The sequence below is a fragment of the Mauremys reevesii genome, linkage group 3, assembly GCF_016161935.1.
Source record: "Mauremys reevesii isolate NIE-2019 linkage group 3, ASM1616193v1, whole genome shotgun sequence".
Classification (NCBI taxonomy): domain Eukaryota; kingdom Metazoa; phylum Chordata; order Testudines; family Geoemydidae; genus Mauremys; species Mauremys reevesii.
In genome coordinates this window covers 142,992,703-143,009,874 of record NC_052625.1, presented here as the reverse complement: position 1 = coordinate 143,009,874, position 17,172 = coordinate 142,992,703, and the positions used below count along the sequence as shown (strand labels likewise).

The 17,172-nt window shown below is 43.7% G+C and overlaps 1 long non-coding RNA gene across 1 annotated transcript; it reads right to left on the bottom strand.

Annotated features, from left to right (window-relative positions):
• Positions 1 to 1,603: 1,603 nt before the first annotated feature.
• LOC120400150 lies at positions 1,604 to 5,255 on the bottom strand. The gene is made up of 3 exons (XR_005595568.1): positions 5,175 to 5,255; positions 3,284 to 3,450; positions 1,604 to 1,806 (listed from the first exon to the last, which is right to left on the bottom strand). It is a non-coding gene; the product is annotated as an uncharacterized LOC120400150 (long non-coding RNA).
• Positions 5,256 to 17,172: the final 11,917 nt, after the last annotated feature.

Sequence of the window (17,172 nt, the reverse complement as noted above, 5' to 3'; positions counted from 1 at the left end):
TAAACGGCCACATTTTGAACACCCCCTGCAAGGATCTGAGTGCTCTCAACTCCCACTAAAATCAATGCAAGCTGCAGGCACTATGCACCTCACAGGAGGTGTAAGAGAAAACCAGAAGTGGAATAGCAGAGGCGTGGCAGATCAATACAGAGGGGCACTCTAAGCGATGAGTGATGGAAGCTGGTACAGCGCTGCCTGCATGAGGTCTGACTGAAATCAATGCATTAGTCCCTCATTTTCAGGAGCATGAAATTCAGTCTCACAATTTAAAATGTTCAACTAACCGATCAGAGTCAGATCTGTCTTTCCTGCATCCATAGTGTTATAATTCATGCTTCACAGCTGAATGAAAATGTGAAACGTTACAGCCTTTTATGCTGTTTGTTTTGAACAATAAATATTTGTAATATTTACCTGGTTGGCTTCTTGATTAATGCCAACTTTGTTTAGCCTTTTTTTATAGTGGGAAAACTCAGCTTCTGAATCCAAACATGATACAGTAAAAGCTGTGTTATCCAGCACTTTACCAAATGGAAAGCTCTAGAAACCGGCATTTCTAATATCCATTAAAAGTCTGGTTGGCGAGGGCCTGGCAGGCTCCCTACCTGGCTCCACGTGGGTCCCTGGAAATGGCAACATGTCCCTGGTGCTCCTAGGTGAAGGAATGGCCATGGGGGATCTGTGCGCTGCCCCCCACCCCACCCTGGCCTGCCCCGAGTGCTGGCTCCCCAGCTTCCATTGGCCAGGAACTACGGCCGAGGGGAGCTGCGGGGTGGTGCTTGTGGGTGGAGGCAGCACGCAGAGCTGCCTGACCGCACCTCCACCTAGGAGCAGCCAGGGACATGTCGCCTCTTGCATGAAGCCCTGGAGGGGAGCGCCACCCAGATTTAGCACCCCAAACCCCTTCCTGCATCCCAACCCTCTCCCCCAAGACCCCTCCTGCACCCAAACTCCCTCCCAGAGCCGTCACCCCCCCCTTCCTTCCCGTGCCCCAACCCTCTGCCCTGAGCCCCTTCACACATCCAAACTCCCTCTCTCCATATAACTCTTAGTTAAATGGAATTTTTGACTAACTGGCACTCCCCATTCCCCCAACATGCTGGATAACAAAGCTTTTACTGTACATGAGTTTACTGAAGCTATTTGATTTATCAGATAGAATGCTATAAGATGGGTACTGGCTTCAACAGGGTGTGCTTTTGCCAGGTAGGATTGTCAAACCATTTTGTGCATATTTTAACATTTCTGTAATTTAAAATCATATATTGTTGCTCACGTGTAAACATACTACTTAAATGAGGCTGCCCGCAGGCCTGACAATGTTTCCTTGGCAACATTTCTTAGTTTTTACCCCATGACTGATAGCCAAGGAAAGACACTCAGAAATAAGTCTTTTTGCAAAGGAGCTAGACAATATGGTCCAATGATTGCCCAGCTAATCCTGTATGTGGTTACAAGGATGGATACGTTGAGGGCCAATCAATTGTAGCTCAGATGGTGTTATTAATTATTTAAAGAAAACAAGCATATTAAATGTATTTGGGACCTTCTCTAGAGCTCACTGAAGATGACAGAAAGTTTCCCATTTATTCAGTGGGCTTTGGATCAGGTCTGATGTGTATAGAAAACTGAATATAATTTGACTGCACTCCACTCCTTTTGTCTTTGTAGATTACAAGGTCCTTAGGGCAGGAACTGTTTCCTTTTGTGTGTTTGTACCAGTGCTTGAATCGTGCTGGGATGCTCTGGAATGCTGTTCTGGCACTTTTAGGGGGAGCCGGAATGGAGTTCTGGTACTTTTGATAACTGTAAAGTAAACGAATGATTATTGGTTATTGGTTTCATTCTCTACCTTGCGGCATGCATGGCCAGCACCTCCATGGTGAAATCGTCTGTTCTGACACTTTGTGTTTTAGGACTTTAAGCACTGGTTTGTACAGAACCTAAAGTAAAGGGCTCCAGTCCTGATTGAGGGCTCTGAGTGCTACTGTAAAATAATAATGGGTCCCTGGATACTATCATGATGGGCTCATAGGACATTCGCAGACAGAGATGACATAGAAAAACTTCACTTATGTCAAATGAGTTCATCAGTTATGGGCAAGTCAAATGGCAGTCTTCGGTGTGCAAGTAATGCAGGTTTGGGTTATTCATCTTTCATATGTGAAAGTAATTGCCTCTCTCACATACACACATATTGCTTTGACCTTGTTCTACAAGAGCTATGAAGATTTAGTAGCTGTTTATTCACTTAGATGGTAGCCAATCTTTTATCCTAGGCCCTTCACCGTCATTAAACTGACAATATTCACTACAAAAATTAAGATTGTTAATAAACCTATCACATTGCCAGTACTCCAACATTAATGCAAGCTTGACACCTCATACTAATTAATAATAACTCGAAGTCAAACACCCTGTATCCATATCAACTCAGCTCCTCTGCAAGTATAAGAGATGGGCTTTGCATCATGCCCAGAAAATTAAAAATTCCAAGCTCTGACAATGGGAGGTATGCACTCCCCTTGTCTATTAAACCCATGGTCCTGGTTCATTGTGCACCCGAGCTCCATTTGGCATAGCACCTGGTCGTGGTGTGTGAGAGAGGCAGCAGTGGTGAGGGGAATGGGCTTTACATCACCTTTGTGCCTCCTCCATTAAAGGGCTGGCTAGGAACCAGGTCAGCCTCAGGCTGCCTGTATCCTCAAAGGTTTCTTCTTGCAGCCAAGAATAGCTGTAGCGCAGAGGAGTTTGGCCAGTTTCCCTTCCCTATGCAGTGGGGGCTTTAAGGGAATTCCATGTAGCTGTCATGCTGGCGCTATGTCACCTGGGGAATCCCCCCAAGTTTGTCAGCTGCTACCTATTCTCTCCATATCTTTTTCCATTTGTGGTCCTTAGGTAAAGATAATCACAAAAATACCCTAAAAATGAGAAACGTGCACCATAGAGAAGTACCAATGCAGTCTATCCTCAGAGCTGTCTCTGTATTCCTCAGTCATGTTTTTGTTCACTGCCTGTGTGGTATGCATTGGTGGAATACCAGCTTATAGTTCAGTTAAACCTTTGGTTCAGAATTTGCCTTGTATAGTTTAAGTTACCAGTTCAAATCTAACCTCAAGCCCCAGTTGTATCAGACACTCTTCCTGGCTGCAATTGCCTTCAGAAACCTCAAGGAAAGGGGTCCATGGAACAGATCCCAGGGGCTGGAAAGGGAAAATGTGCATCTCCTCCCCATGCCACTCCTATTCCTGACTGCAGATTTCCCACTCCTCCCCCAACTCACTCATACTTCATCCCTTCCGTCCACGTGGACCCCAGACCCATGGGGTGACTGCTATAGGGTTGGAGGAAAAAATAGTGCTGCCGAGGTGGCTGATCCATCTGCAACCCTATGGGAGAAGATCAGGGTGTGATGTTCTCCTCCGTGCACAGATCTGGGGTGGCCCAAGGCTGTTAAAGACATTGTGGCTGCTTTGAAAAATTGTTTTGCTTTCAGATAACCTTTAAAAAAATAACATTGAGTTTCTAAAGGTTCTAAAATTGCTTAGATTCTCCTATCTCACAGAGGGAATGAAAAACAACCATGCAGTTAACTTAGCTGCCGCCACTTTAACTGTAATGGCTTTGTTTTGGTTTCAGAGAGCTTCTCGCAAGTATACACAATGCTCAAAATAATAATGGCTTTTTAAAATTCCTGAAGCTTTTTAAAATGGCCGCCTCTCACAGAGGGAATAAAAAATGGTACCTGTGGTGCAATCGTTTGCACACATTTGGAAATCACTGCAGCCAGTCAGAACAAAACAAATTAATACATCAACAATTTTCCTGATGGCTGCTTATCTGAGAGGGATTTTAAGAGTTTTTGGCATTTTCTTGAATAGTCTGTTTTGTGATGAGTGAATTTTGCTCTATCACAACAGTTCAGTTCCAACAACCTGATAGAATTTCTATCTATTGAAATGACAAATACACAATAAAATCTATTTTGCTGCTGTTTGAAATGTGAGCAGGTCCATTAAGTGCCTATATCCGGCTTCCAGCACTGGGCCATACCAAATCTTCAAAGGTAATGAGGAAATCCATAACAAAACAAACAAACAAACAAAACTCACACAAACAAATGGACCTAGCAAATTGCATTATAATATTGTACAAGTAGGAGAGTTTATTTTTGATAGCTATGCTAATTACCTTATATTGAGAAGCATCAGATGTATTTGGAGACAACATCAACATCATTTTGGTTACAAATTTAACTAGTTCTTTTTACAGTCCACCTTCAGTACTGGTTCTAATGACCACTTGCAGTAGTTTATTCCAGGCTAAATGCATGCTATGTGCAGAATTATTTCCTTTTATTTGCTCTAAATTTTCCTACTGCTGATGTAATCAGGTCTCCCACTTCCTTGTATTATAAAGTTAAAATATCTGTAAATGCAGAAGGAAAATATACACCTTGTCTATATGAAGGCCAGACCCAACGCCAGCACTTCTGTTACTGTCTCAGCCTTTTAACGACAGGCATTCTGGTGGTTGTAGCTACCAGTGGGAGATGGGAACTGCAATCTAGAAGCAGCACAGGCTGGGGAAGGGACATAAAAAACCTGCCCTTCTGTTCACTGTAGAGACAGAAAGAGACTGAAGAGACTAGCCACTCACAGCAGATTTTGCAGAGGTTCACAGTACAATCATGTGGGGTCTGCTGAGCAATGCAAGCTTGACTCCATGTTAGTTAGGTTCAGATCAGGGATGATGGAAGCTTCCTAACAGTGCGGGAGGGTCCATCAGTGCCCGAATTGTGGCCCCCACACCTCACACTGCCGCTTCCCCCTGAAACCCCACCATTGTGCTGCCCCTTCCCCCAAGGCCCTGCCCCCATGCAGGGCCGGCTCCAGCGTTTTTGCTGCCCCAAGCGGCAAAACAAAAACCAAAAAAAAAAAAAGCCGCAATCAGCAGCTCTTCGGCGGCATCTCTACCACCGCCGCTTCATTGTTTCTTCGGTGGCAGGTCCTTCCCTCCGAGAGGGACTGAGGGACCCGCCGCCGAATTGCCACCGAAGAGCCGGATGTGCCACCCCTTTCCGTTGCCCGCCCCAAGCACCTGCTTGCTGCGCTGGTGCCTGGAGCCCCCATGCCATCCTTTCCTGAGGTCCCGCCCCGGTTGCTCATCCTTACAGCCGGTAAAAATTGTGAGCGCATAGTCCTCCCACTTTTAAAAGTGGTGGGGCCCTGGTCCTCTGGCTCCTCCTGTTCCAGTGCCCCTGGTTCAGATACATTCTTGCCCAGGCTAGATTAAGGCATAGGCACAATAAGCATGTGCCTTGGGCTCCTGCTTCCAGAATCTTTTGATGATGTCAGAATCTATGCTTTCTTTGCAAATAATTGTTTCTAATCCCCATGGTTATAAACAAGGCTAATCCATATGTTCATGTATTATAAGGCCAGACGGGACCGCTGTAATCACCTACTCTGCTCTCCTGTATAACTTCAGGACTTCACTGAAATAATTCCTATTTGAACTAGAACAGTTAGAGCCTTATTTCCTGTCTGACTTTCTCTAGTTTCACCTTTGAGTTGTTGGGTCTTTTTATACCTTTGTCTGCCAGATTGAAGAGCACTCTGTTATCCTATTTCTGTCCCCTGTGTAGGACAGATTGTGATCAAGTCACCCTTAACCTTTGTTAAACTAAAATGACTGAGCTCCTTGAGGCTATCACTATAAGGCATGTTTTCCAGTCATTCTTTGGCTCTTCTCTGGACCCTCTCCAGTTTATTAACATCCTTGACATCCTACTTGAATTGTGGACACCAGAACTGGTCAAAATGTTCCAGCAGTGGTCATGCCAGTGCCAAATACTCCTACTCAATAGTCCCCTGCTTATGTATCCAAGCATTGCATTACCGCTTTTGGCCACAGCATTGCACTGGGAGCTCATATTCAGCTGATTATCCACCATGACTCCCAAGGCACTTCTTCCCGTCCAGAGTCCCCCATCATGTAGGTATGACCAACATTCTTTGTTCCTAGATGTATCACTTTACATGTGGCTGGATTAAAAGACATATTGTTTGCTTGCATCCAGCTTACAAAGTGATCTAGATTGCTCTCTATCAGTGACCTGTCTTCATTATTTATCAATCCTCCAATGTTTGTCTCCTCTGTAAACTTTGTCAGTGTTGATATTATGGTTTCTTCCAGGTCATTGATAAAACTGTTAAATAGCACAGGGCCAAGAACCCATCCTTGTGAAACACACCCACTTGATGATGCTCATCAGTTACAATGACATTTTGAGACCTGTCATTTATCCAGTTTTTAATCCATTTGATGTGTGCCATGTTAATTTTGTATTGTTCTAGTTCTTTAATCAAAATACTATGTGGTACCAAGTCAAATGCCTTACAGAAATCTAAGTGTATTACATCAAATGACTGAGGCAGTGATGTCTGCATGAGTTTACAGAGACTCTCCATGAGATGGAGGAGCAGCTGCCATTAGAGCCAGAGGGGAAGCTGCTTAGCAACATGCCCACCACTGGCTAGGCCCGTACATACTGTTTGGGAGTGCTTGCTGGTTGGGGGTTCTAGGGCTCTATGGGATTGATTTCCATTTTGTGCACCACAGGGGTCCATTCTTTGCCTCTGCCTTTTAGGCTGCACGGGTTGGAATGAATAGGAGAAAAGGTGATGCCAAACTCCATCCACTCACAGCACCAAACTGAGACACCACTCACAGCAGATTGTACATATCTGTGGTCTTTTCTAGCCTTGCTTCTGTGCTTTTATATCAGTGACAAGATTTTAATGATGTTGATTTTTAAATTACCATCATTGGGCATGTTAGGTAATGCCTCACTGAAATGGCTGGGGAAATTTACACTGCTCTGTTCTTGTTTCAGGCTTTCTGCAGATACAGGCAGGACTTGCTGTAGCGGCTTATATTTAGTTTTCTCCACAACTATAAGGGCCAGAATTTCAGATTCTGGGGAACAAGGCAGCAGCCTAAATAAATAAATTAAATAGAGGTGCAGGGTCCCTCGCCTGCTACAACCCAGCCGAGTTTGAGCTCTGCTAGAGACGATATGGTTCTACCCCTGCAATCAAGGGAAAAGATTTCAACCAGAGGCAGAGACTGGGTGCAAAGGTGAAGATGAACAGGCTCTTGAGAGAGCTCTGACTCAGCAAAACAACTTCACATTCCATTTGGACTCTTGTTTGGGACTTTGTTACCCAAGGGGAGGACTTTTGAAGTTTGGCTGGAGAGCTAAACTAACTGCTGAGAGTGGGGAAAACAGAGACCTGGGTCCATTCAGACAGGGGACAAGGTAAGACACCCGTCTCCCCACACTCATAGCTAGATAAATAAAGATGAACTTACAGAATTGTGTGTGTGTGTGTGATTTAGTGAAGCTAATCACTTATGACTCAAGCCATTCCTCTCAGTAACAATAAGAACTCGAAACAGGAAACCCTGCTGATTTAATAGTGGGGGGTGAAGAAGAAACAAGGTCAGAAGTTCTCCTGTAGCTGTGTTCCAGAGTGTAGACACACACTTCTTTCTCCTCTAAAATCCAAGCAAGTACTTAGATATTTTAAAATGTGGCATTAGCTGTATCAGACCCTTGTCCCATTTACCTGAATGCATAAGGTATGTAACTAAGGAAACAAAGTATGCTGTGGATATGTTGGTCTGGAAAGACTCTTGATACGTTCACATGTTATGGATTTGCTCCTAAGTAGTCCTCCACTATAAAGGAGTAGTAGTATTTATCAAAGAGAGAAAAATACCAAAGCAGCCACTGGCACATCTGTGCTGACATGTTGAACCTCTCTCCTCATCTGCTTAAATGGGCCATAATGACAGCACTTATGTACACTAAAAGGGATTGTATTGAGGCGCTGGAAAAAAACAAGCTGTTGAAATGAAGATGACTGGCTCGCTGTTCTGACTGCAACTGCATCATTTGAAAGCATAATATACTCAAAGATGATTAAACCAAGAAATCATAACTATCGGTGGAACCAATTTTATTAACACTGAACAGGAATGCACTGTGTTGTACAAGTGAGAGGAATCTTTATGTTTCTTGTAATGGAGATTACAATCTTAATGATCATTATACTACTATGTACACTAATATGAGAGCAAGTTTTGGGGGTCAGAGTAAATGCTGCTTGCTTTGTATTGCATGCATTTATGTCTTCATTTACTACACCAATTCTCTCATTATTTCCTCATCATCTGCTATTCATGAGCTTAATCCCTTTGGCTGACATTCCCATCCTCCTTATTAACGGACAATCAATATTACATCATCTTATTCGCTGCAATTCCTCATACATGATGAGATACATTTGAGTAGGTTCCTTCGGGACTTGTTTTCCAACTCGCCTGTGCCTGAATCCATAAGGAAATGAGACCGCTATGCAAAATATCTAAATACGACTGGAGTGCAGCCCAGGCAACATTATCACAGTGCCTTAACTAATCTTTATGTGAGATGATGTCTGTAAGGAATCCATATGCTGCTATTTGAGCTCACAGACAAGAGTAATAAACAATTAATGAGGAAACAAGTAACAAATTAACTGAGACCAGCCCTAAATTAGAAGGCTCACTTCTGATATATTGTATAGGGTTGAGGGGGATATAATTTATGGTGTTTATAGAAGTTCAGTGAGGAAAGAGGAAGAAAACGTAATGTCTTATACTGAAAACAACAGGGCAAGTTCTGCTCTCAGTTGCACTGGTATAAATCTGGAGTAAGTCCACGGAAGTAATCGTGTTGATTTGTATTTATATTAGTATAGCAGAGCAAAATCTATCCCTATAGGCTTAAAAAATGGAGTCTTCCAGAAAACAAACAGTAATATTGATCGTCAAGCAGGGACTCCTAATAGCCTCAATGCAGCAGCAGCAGCAATAATTGCCTTAGTTCTGTAAATACATGTTGGTGTAGTGACATGATAGTTCTCATAGCTCTGGTCCTTGTAGATATGTTATGGTAAATTGATATAGTGATTAAACTCCAGTAATGTATTATAGATATACTGCACTCTTGTTTTCTGGCCTTTCACGTACCACAGCTCTGTAGGCAGGATTGCTGGATGAAAGAGAGACCTTCTACCTTGCAGAAATTTATCTTCAGCTGATTCCTGATTAAAAACTGACCTCTATAAATATTTTGTTTCGCTTGGTTTTTCATTTGATTTCCTGAGTCAGTACTCCCCACCTTCCCTCTCCCTCTCGCTAGCCGGTGCCTCGTGCTCCCGGGCTATGTGACAAAAGAAAGCTATCTAATTGAAATCTAATAAAAACCTCCTACATGATTTGGGACTGTGTAGGAGAGGGAGATTTTTTAAAACAAACTTTACTGCTATGGTGTATGGGTAGCTTAATAGGATTTTCTTCTTTGTGAATCTGAGTTTTCAACAAAACAACCTGAGATTAAGGAAGGATGCAAAGATTTTATTTATTTTGGGATCCAAGGACTCCAGCCCTTTAAGTATGTTCTTCCTCACCCTGCATCATCTCAAGAAAAGGTACATGCCAATGGAGATCCCTCACCTTAGAAGTAAAGTGATGTTGCAGGTCTTTCGTTCATTTATTTAAGGCCACCATTTCCCCTTCCCCGCACCTCACTCCACCTGCAATTCTACCTCTACCCATCTTTCCTACCCCAAATTTCTTTCAACAGTAATAACTGTGCTCAAGTTTTACTTATAATCCTCCAAGTCTATGGTTCTTCTTTCTAGAGAGTGGCAAAGAGGTATGTCAGAGTGAGGCAGACTAGACCATGACCAGAGTACATCTCCTGCACTGCATTATCAGAGGAGCTACAGGAACAGCCTTGATGAAAAACGAGGGCCACTCAGTTGAAAAGAGCTGGGAGAGACTCTTAGTAAATGATCATTTTGTGATCCTTCAGTGTTCTTTAGGGCAACATATGTTCTTCCTAAACATATGTCCTAAAACAGGCAACACTAGACCAGAAGCCCATGTAAAAGATAAGCAGTGATTTGTAATATATGTTATGTGTTGGTAGTCCATTGCTGCTGCTGATGATGATGATATTGTCACAGTTCTCATCTATGGCTACGCATATGACTCCGAAGTCCAAACCCTGATGCACAGAGTCTGCCGCACTGAGGGCATAGGAAGTCTGTATTTATGATGTTTGATGATGCAGCTCTGTGGTGCCTTTCATGTGCAGCCTGGAGATGAATTTGTCGATCCTGCTCAAACCGGTTACATGCTGATCTTGTCAGAGACCACCAGTGAGTCCTGTTCTGATTCCATTTGCTCAAGTTCTTTGGGACTGATGCCAGTCCACTGACGATTGCTCTTCAGATTACCTTTGAGTCGCTCATATGGACAACCCTGCTTTTTTTTGCCCTGACTCAGCTCTGTTTTGGGAGACAGTGGTCTTCCATTCTGATGACATGCCTGGTCCACCTAAGTTGTGTTCTCAGTAACATTTCCTTAGTATTGGTTGTGTTTGCTCTCTCGAGGACCTTAATATTAGTCACTCTGTCCTGCCAGCAAATGCTCATTATTGAGCAGAGGGAGCACACGTGAAATTGCTCAAGCTCTTTAATTTGACGTCTATAAAGAGTCCACATCTCAGATCCATACAGGAGAGATGTTAGAACCACTGCACTGTAGATCTTCAATTTGGTGAAGAGACGAATTTTGGTTGGTTAAGGGCTTTTGTTTGGAGTTGGCCAAGGGCCTGGCTAACTTTACTAATTCTGGAGGAGATTTCCTTATCAAGGAAACCGTCACTTGAGATGGTGCTGCCCAAATACTTGAATTGATCCACATTTTTCAGCTGTGTGCCTTGGATGAAGATGGCTGGTGCTGGGGTATTGGAATGAAGTGCTGGTTGGAACAAGACCTCTGTCTTCCCAAGAATGAGGGTGAGGCCAAAGAGCTGGGTTGCTTCAGAAAATCCATCAACGATGACCTGAAGGTCGTCTATGGGCCATCAAGGCACAGTCATCTACAAAAAGTGCCTCAACGAGAAGTCTCTGCAGTGTCTTGGTCTTAGCATTAAGTCTTTGAAGATCAAAGAGGGAGCCGTCAAGTTAGGATCTATATCCCCTGATCCAAGTCCCTTGTGGCATGGCTGAGGACACAGGCAACGAACAAGTTGAACAGCACTCGAGATTTCAATCATGTCAGAAAAGTGACCACTGGTGAGCACTTGTACTGTCATGTGGTCATGGAACAGATGGATGATTTGTATGAAACTTCTTGGGCAGCCCAGTTTATGCAGAATAGCCCATAGATCCTTTCTGTTGACCCTATCCAAAGCTTTGGTCAAATCAATGAAAACTGCATACAGGTCCATGTTCTGCTCTAAACATTTTTCCTGGACCTGCCTTATGACAAAGATAATGTCCATTGTACTACAACCTGGTCTGAAACCACTCTGCGCTTCTGGCAGATTCTCCTCAGATATGTTCACAATGAGTCTGTTCAAGAGAATACAAGCTAGTATTTTCCCTGCTGTACAGAAGAGAGCAATGCTTCTAGTTTCCGCAGTCAGCTTTGCTGCCTTTGTTTTTGAACAGTGATACAATACTAGCATCTTTGAAGTCTTTTGGCATTTCTTCTTCCTCCCAAATGCTACTCAAGATGTCCTGAAACACCTTGGTGGCCTTGGGGCATGGTACTTTATACAGTTCTTCCGGAATACCATCCTTTCCGGAGGCTTTGCCAGAGTTATGTTGTTTGATGGTTTTCATAACTTCCTCAACTGATGGAAGGACGTCAAGATAATCTTTGATGGGCTTCTTGGGTAAATGATCAAGGACATGCCGATTGACTATGGATGGTCTATTGAGTAGACTACTGAAGTGTTCAGCCCATCTTTGTATAATAAACAAGTAAGAGTAGAGAGGGCTTTTGAACATAGATTCTGAACACTAAATTTTAAATCATGTGAAAGAAAAACAGTCGCTGGGCTTGAGGAGGAACAGCATGGTCATACAAACATCACTAGATGGAAACTGAAACAACATCTCCTACTGTATACAAAAGTAGGAAGTCTGAAAGACCACTCAAAAGTGACTCATGGTCTCGAATTGCAAGTCTGTCTCTGGAGTTCATCTTTGTTTTAGGCTCTCCACTGGATCCAGGCCTGGTCTTCTGCTGGTATATCATAGGGCAGAGGAAAGGAGATGTAAGATAATAATATAAATACTAGATTTTAAAATAAAATTATGTAGATTTGTCAAAACTAGAGAGAATTACAAGGAACTTCAGATAGGTCTTACCAAACAGAAATATCTACACTGCAGTCAGAGGTGTGACTGCAGCACTTGTAGACATACAGGAGGTAGCTTTGATCTAGCTAGCTCAAATAAAGGTAGCAGTGAAGCCAGAACAGCCTGGGCAGCAGCATGAGCAGCACAACCCCTGCTGGGATTCTGGGTATGTACTCAGAGCAGCTAACCACAGCTTCTCTGCTATTCTTATTCAAGCTAGTTAGATCAAATCTAGCTTGGGTAGGTCTTTTCCTGCTGCACTCACACCTTTGATTGCAAATAAGGTGGCAAATGAAATTTGTCAAAAAGAAGAAGGTGATGCACAAGAGAAGAAACAAATTAATTGTAATCACTTGGCGGGGGGGCGGGAAGACTTAGGTGTCATTGTGGACAACTTATTTAAAAAAAAAAAAGGAAGCAAGATGGTGAGTGGCATAACGGAAAACAATACTGGATAATAGTGATCCCATTATATAAGTGGATGGTATGTGCTGCCCTTGAATATTTTGTCCATTTCTGAGCACCCTATCTGAAAACCATAATCGCAAACGTAAAAAAGATTCAAAGCAGGGCCGTACAAATGGAAGAGGCATGTAAAACATCCCATACAAAGAGAGGCTGAAAAGATTAGGGTGATTTAGTTTAGAAAGGCGATGCCAGGACAGAGGCGAAAGCAAAGAAAAGTGATTGTTTAGAGGAGGACATATGGGAGCTCTTATTTGCCCTTTCTTAAGCTATGGTACAAGAACTAGGAGCACTTAAGGAAATTAAGAGGCAACAAATCTAAAACTGATGAATGGACATTATTTTTACACCTCACATAACTGACCTGTGGAACTCATTGCCACAATATATCATTGAGTCCAAGAGCTTAGTAGCATTGAAACAAAAAGTAGACACATGACTAATGAGACTATAGGAGAGACAATTTGGGTGAGGTAATATCTTTTAGTGGACCAACTTCAGTGGATGAGAGAGACAAGCTTTTGATCTGATACAAAGCTCTTCTTCAGGTTTTCTTCAACACTGCATGCAATAATGCAGTTATGTTAGCAATGCTAAACATTTATAAGGGAGAATATAAACCCTTAGGCTTTAGAACATAAAATAACCACTAACTGCCCGGAGTTAGGAAAACACTTCCTCCATAGGCATGTTATTGTATAGTTGTCTATTATGGAGGTTTTAAACCTTCCCCTGAGGCATCTGGCCATTGTCACTGGAAGGATACTGGATTAGGTGGCTTCTGGTTTGGTCTGGTAATTTCTCTCTTCTTAATGTTGTCTGAATTGAGCTAAAAGCCTCTCTCTGCCTCTTGCCTGGTCCATACAGCAGCAAATCCCTGAGTCCTGTCCCCGGCACCATGCAGAGGATTCACACCATCTGCCCAGCTCCCAACACCTAGCCCCTCCCCCTTCACAGAGGAACCACATCAATTCTGTTGCTTGGGGAGCCTCTGCACCTGCAGAGGAAGGTGTTTGCGTTTGGCCTGGATGAATATATCACTGATTAAGAAGTGTCAGAAAACATTTGGGTGAACGGCTGCAAGCTTGTATAGACTTAATGAAGCTTGAGTGGAATGAAGCTACTGCTGCTCTTAGCCCCACCTCTGCCAATACTGGGTCAATATTGGAATTTTTCAAGAGAAATCCTCAAATCTGTGCTTTGTGTGTCATGAAGCTTCTGTGATGACTCAGGCGCAGGGATGGAGCAGCACCAATATGTGTAACAGAACACTGCTGATGTTACATTGTGCCGCCTCCTGTAAAGCTTCGCTGTGAATGAATGCTGTAAGATTATCACCTCTTTAGAAATTGCTGGCATTGTCCCTCAAGTAATATTTCTGATGAGCTATAAAGCCCTAGGGCTCAATTCGCCTGCTGACGTAACCTAGACTACAGTCTCCAGGGAGTTGAAGGGCTGCAGAGAGTGGCTGTGCATTGGTGTGAGCCACCTGCTCCTCTGGGGGCAGGTTGTACAGCCCCTCAGTGACTGTGCTGGCCAGGGAATGCATTGATTCAAGGCTGCTTAGCCCCAGTCTGAATGTAAAGTTGCCCATCCTGGTGGTAAGCCTGGGAAAGGTGGCAGTGGTAGCATTGTATGTCCTCTCCTGGATATTGTTTGCCTCCTCAAAGCAGCTGCCCCAACAGACTCAGAGACCCTGAGCCCATTGGGGTGAATCTGAAACCTAATGTGCAAAGCACAAGTGAGACTTGGAGAGAGAGAGAATTTGTCCAGCTGTTAGGGCACTAGCTTGGTACTCAGGACAGCGAGGTTCCCTTTCCTATTCTGCCACATACTTCCTGTGTGATCTTGGGCCAGTCACTTAGTCTCTGTTTCTCAGTTCACCCTCTGCAAAATGGAGATGATGATAGCAGTATTTCCTCCCAGGGGTGTGGAGATGAGAAATACATTGGAGTGGGAGGTGCTCAGATAGTACAGTGATAAGGGCCACACAAGTACCTACGATAACTACCCAGAACTGGATAAACTAAAACTGGCTTACTGATGTGTGGTCAGTCATCAGCAATTCAGTGCCTGATCCTACAAACCTTTCCTCATGCAAGGAGTGCATTGGGTCCAATTTTGCAACTTTTAGTCATAATGAGTAGCACTTACATCTGTGACTTGTTCCCTTGACTACAATGAGGTAACTTAGGTGAGTAAGGGCTAGTGTTTAAAGGATCAGGCCCTTAATTTGCAGCAGTGCTCATATTTCAACTATGAACTGGGTAGCTTTCTGCTGTAGAAGAATTTGGATACGGCACACGGTGTTGCAGCATTCTGCTAAAGCAATGAATGATTCATTGCTGGTTGTGAGAGGAAAGCCTCGGGCTTGTCTACACTTGGAAATTTACTGAAATAACTATTCTGGAATAATTATTTTGGTAAATTTCCAAGTGTAGACAAGCCCTAAGATTTCCAATGTCAGCAGAGTCACAGCTGGTAACCTAGACACTGGACAGTCACATACTGTTTGTGCTGAAATATATGAAGGGCATTTGAAAACTGTAAACTTTTTTTTTTTAATACAATGCTTCAGAATCATGAAAACTCATTTCACCTCTGAGACAGGGGAAGCACAATGAGGGTGACTTTATATTTCAAGAGTCCAGACAACAGGTGATCCTTGGAATTTCTGAAAATCAGAGTGAGCCATATGGAGATCACTAACAAAGCAAAAACAACTGTCTGTCAAGTCAATTCCCCTACCCAGGTAGTTTTATTTTAGCAAATTACTAAACTGATTTTTTGGGGGGGGGGAAATGTGTGTCAAAAATACTTGTAGTCAGAAAATAACCAGTAGGCCTGGCATGAAAGATTTTTGAAGAGACCCAGAAACCTAAATGAGTGGCCACAGCATATCAGATTATTATCACCCAGGTCCTGGACAGAACAGCAACCACACAGTAAAACTTGTTTTCAAATCCTATGCGTGGTACAATAGTTTCAGCAAATAATATACCACTGGGGCATCTGTGCCCACTACTATTTTAGGATGCCCTATTTTCCCTGGCTCCTGAAGCCTTCCCCTGACATCAGAGCAGCTGGCAGAAGAAGGTTTAATCGCCCACTCAGCAGTTGCAGGATGGTTGTGGAATGTGTACTTGGTTGGCTGAAGGCAAGATGGAGTCGCCTGCAAAACTGTCTGGATACTAATCTGGCCAATGCACTCCCTACACTGGAAAGCCATCTGCTTGATCCCCTCCTCCTCCAGCCTCTTGGAGATCCTCTTGTACAGGTGCTGCTTTTGGGTGATCTCCCCAAATCATGCTCCTTCCTGCCCTCACATCAGAGGGCAACCACAACCCTGGTATGATCCTCTGGCCAGCTAGCAGCACACTGGGATGGCATCTTCTCACATTGTTTGGCTGAGCTGTGCAGAAATGGAGCAGGCTGCATGGAATGACAGGGTAAAAGACCAGGTATGTACAAACCAGCAGGTAGCTTTTCAGGCACAGGAGGTGATTGGGGAAAGGGACAGAAAATACAGCCTTGGGGAATTATGGGATGGCATCATTGGACTATTAGGGTATGGCTATGCTGCAGCTGGGAATGCACCTCCCAGCTCAAGTAGACAGATTGGCACTAGTTTGGCTTGAGCTAGCATTCTAAAAATAGCACTGTGGCCACTGTGACATGGGCAGTGCCTCAGGTTAGCCACCCCAATCCAAGCCTGCCTGACACCCTGGTCTGAGCTCAGCTAGCTAGCTCGAACCTCTGCTGGTGCTGCAAGGTCCACAATGCTATGTTTAGTGTGCTAGCTCAAGCCAACCTAGCACAAGTCTGTTTACCTGGTCCTGGATGCATAATCCCAGCTGCACTGCAGGCATACCCTTAAAACCTGAGCACCATAACCCAGGCTTCAGCTGTAACCTCGCTACAAAGTGGGTGGGTTAGAACCTGCCTTTAAGCAAAATCCAGGACCTAACCTATAACCCCAGCTGGGCGAGCAAACCCAGGTTCAAGGGTTTAGTGTGTAGGGGAGTTTGGGCTAGAACCCAGGTAAGAGCCCAGATTAACTCTGTAGTGAAGACATCGACTAAGTGAGAACAATTGTGAATCCAGTTCCACTTGGAGAACTAGAGGGTTCATGACATCACAGGACACCGAAGGCGGAAAGGAAAGAGACCTGATCAATTCAGAGGGGAGTGATTTTTAAACTGATTGTTTAAACTTTTTGGTGTTTGTTTTTGTTTTCTCCAGTGCCTGCAAGAAAAACAGCTGCAAGAAAAATTCTTTTGTTAAAGCATCCCTCCCTTTTTTGGTAAGGGTGAGAGGATTCACATTCCAAGGTCTGTCCTCAAAGGGAACCCTCCAGCAAAAGTGGGAAGACCCAGTATGGTGTTCCTGCTACTTCTAAGGTAAAAACGAGCAGCAAAGAACAAGACAAAGTAAA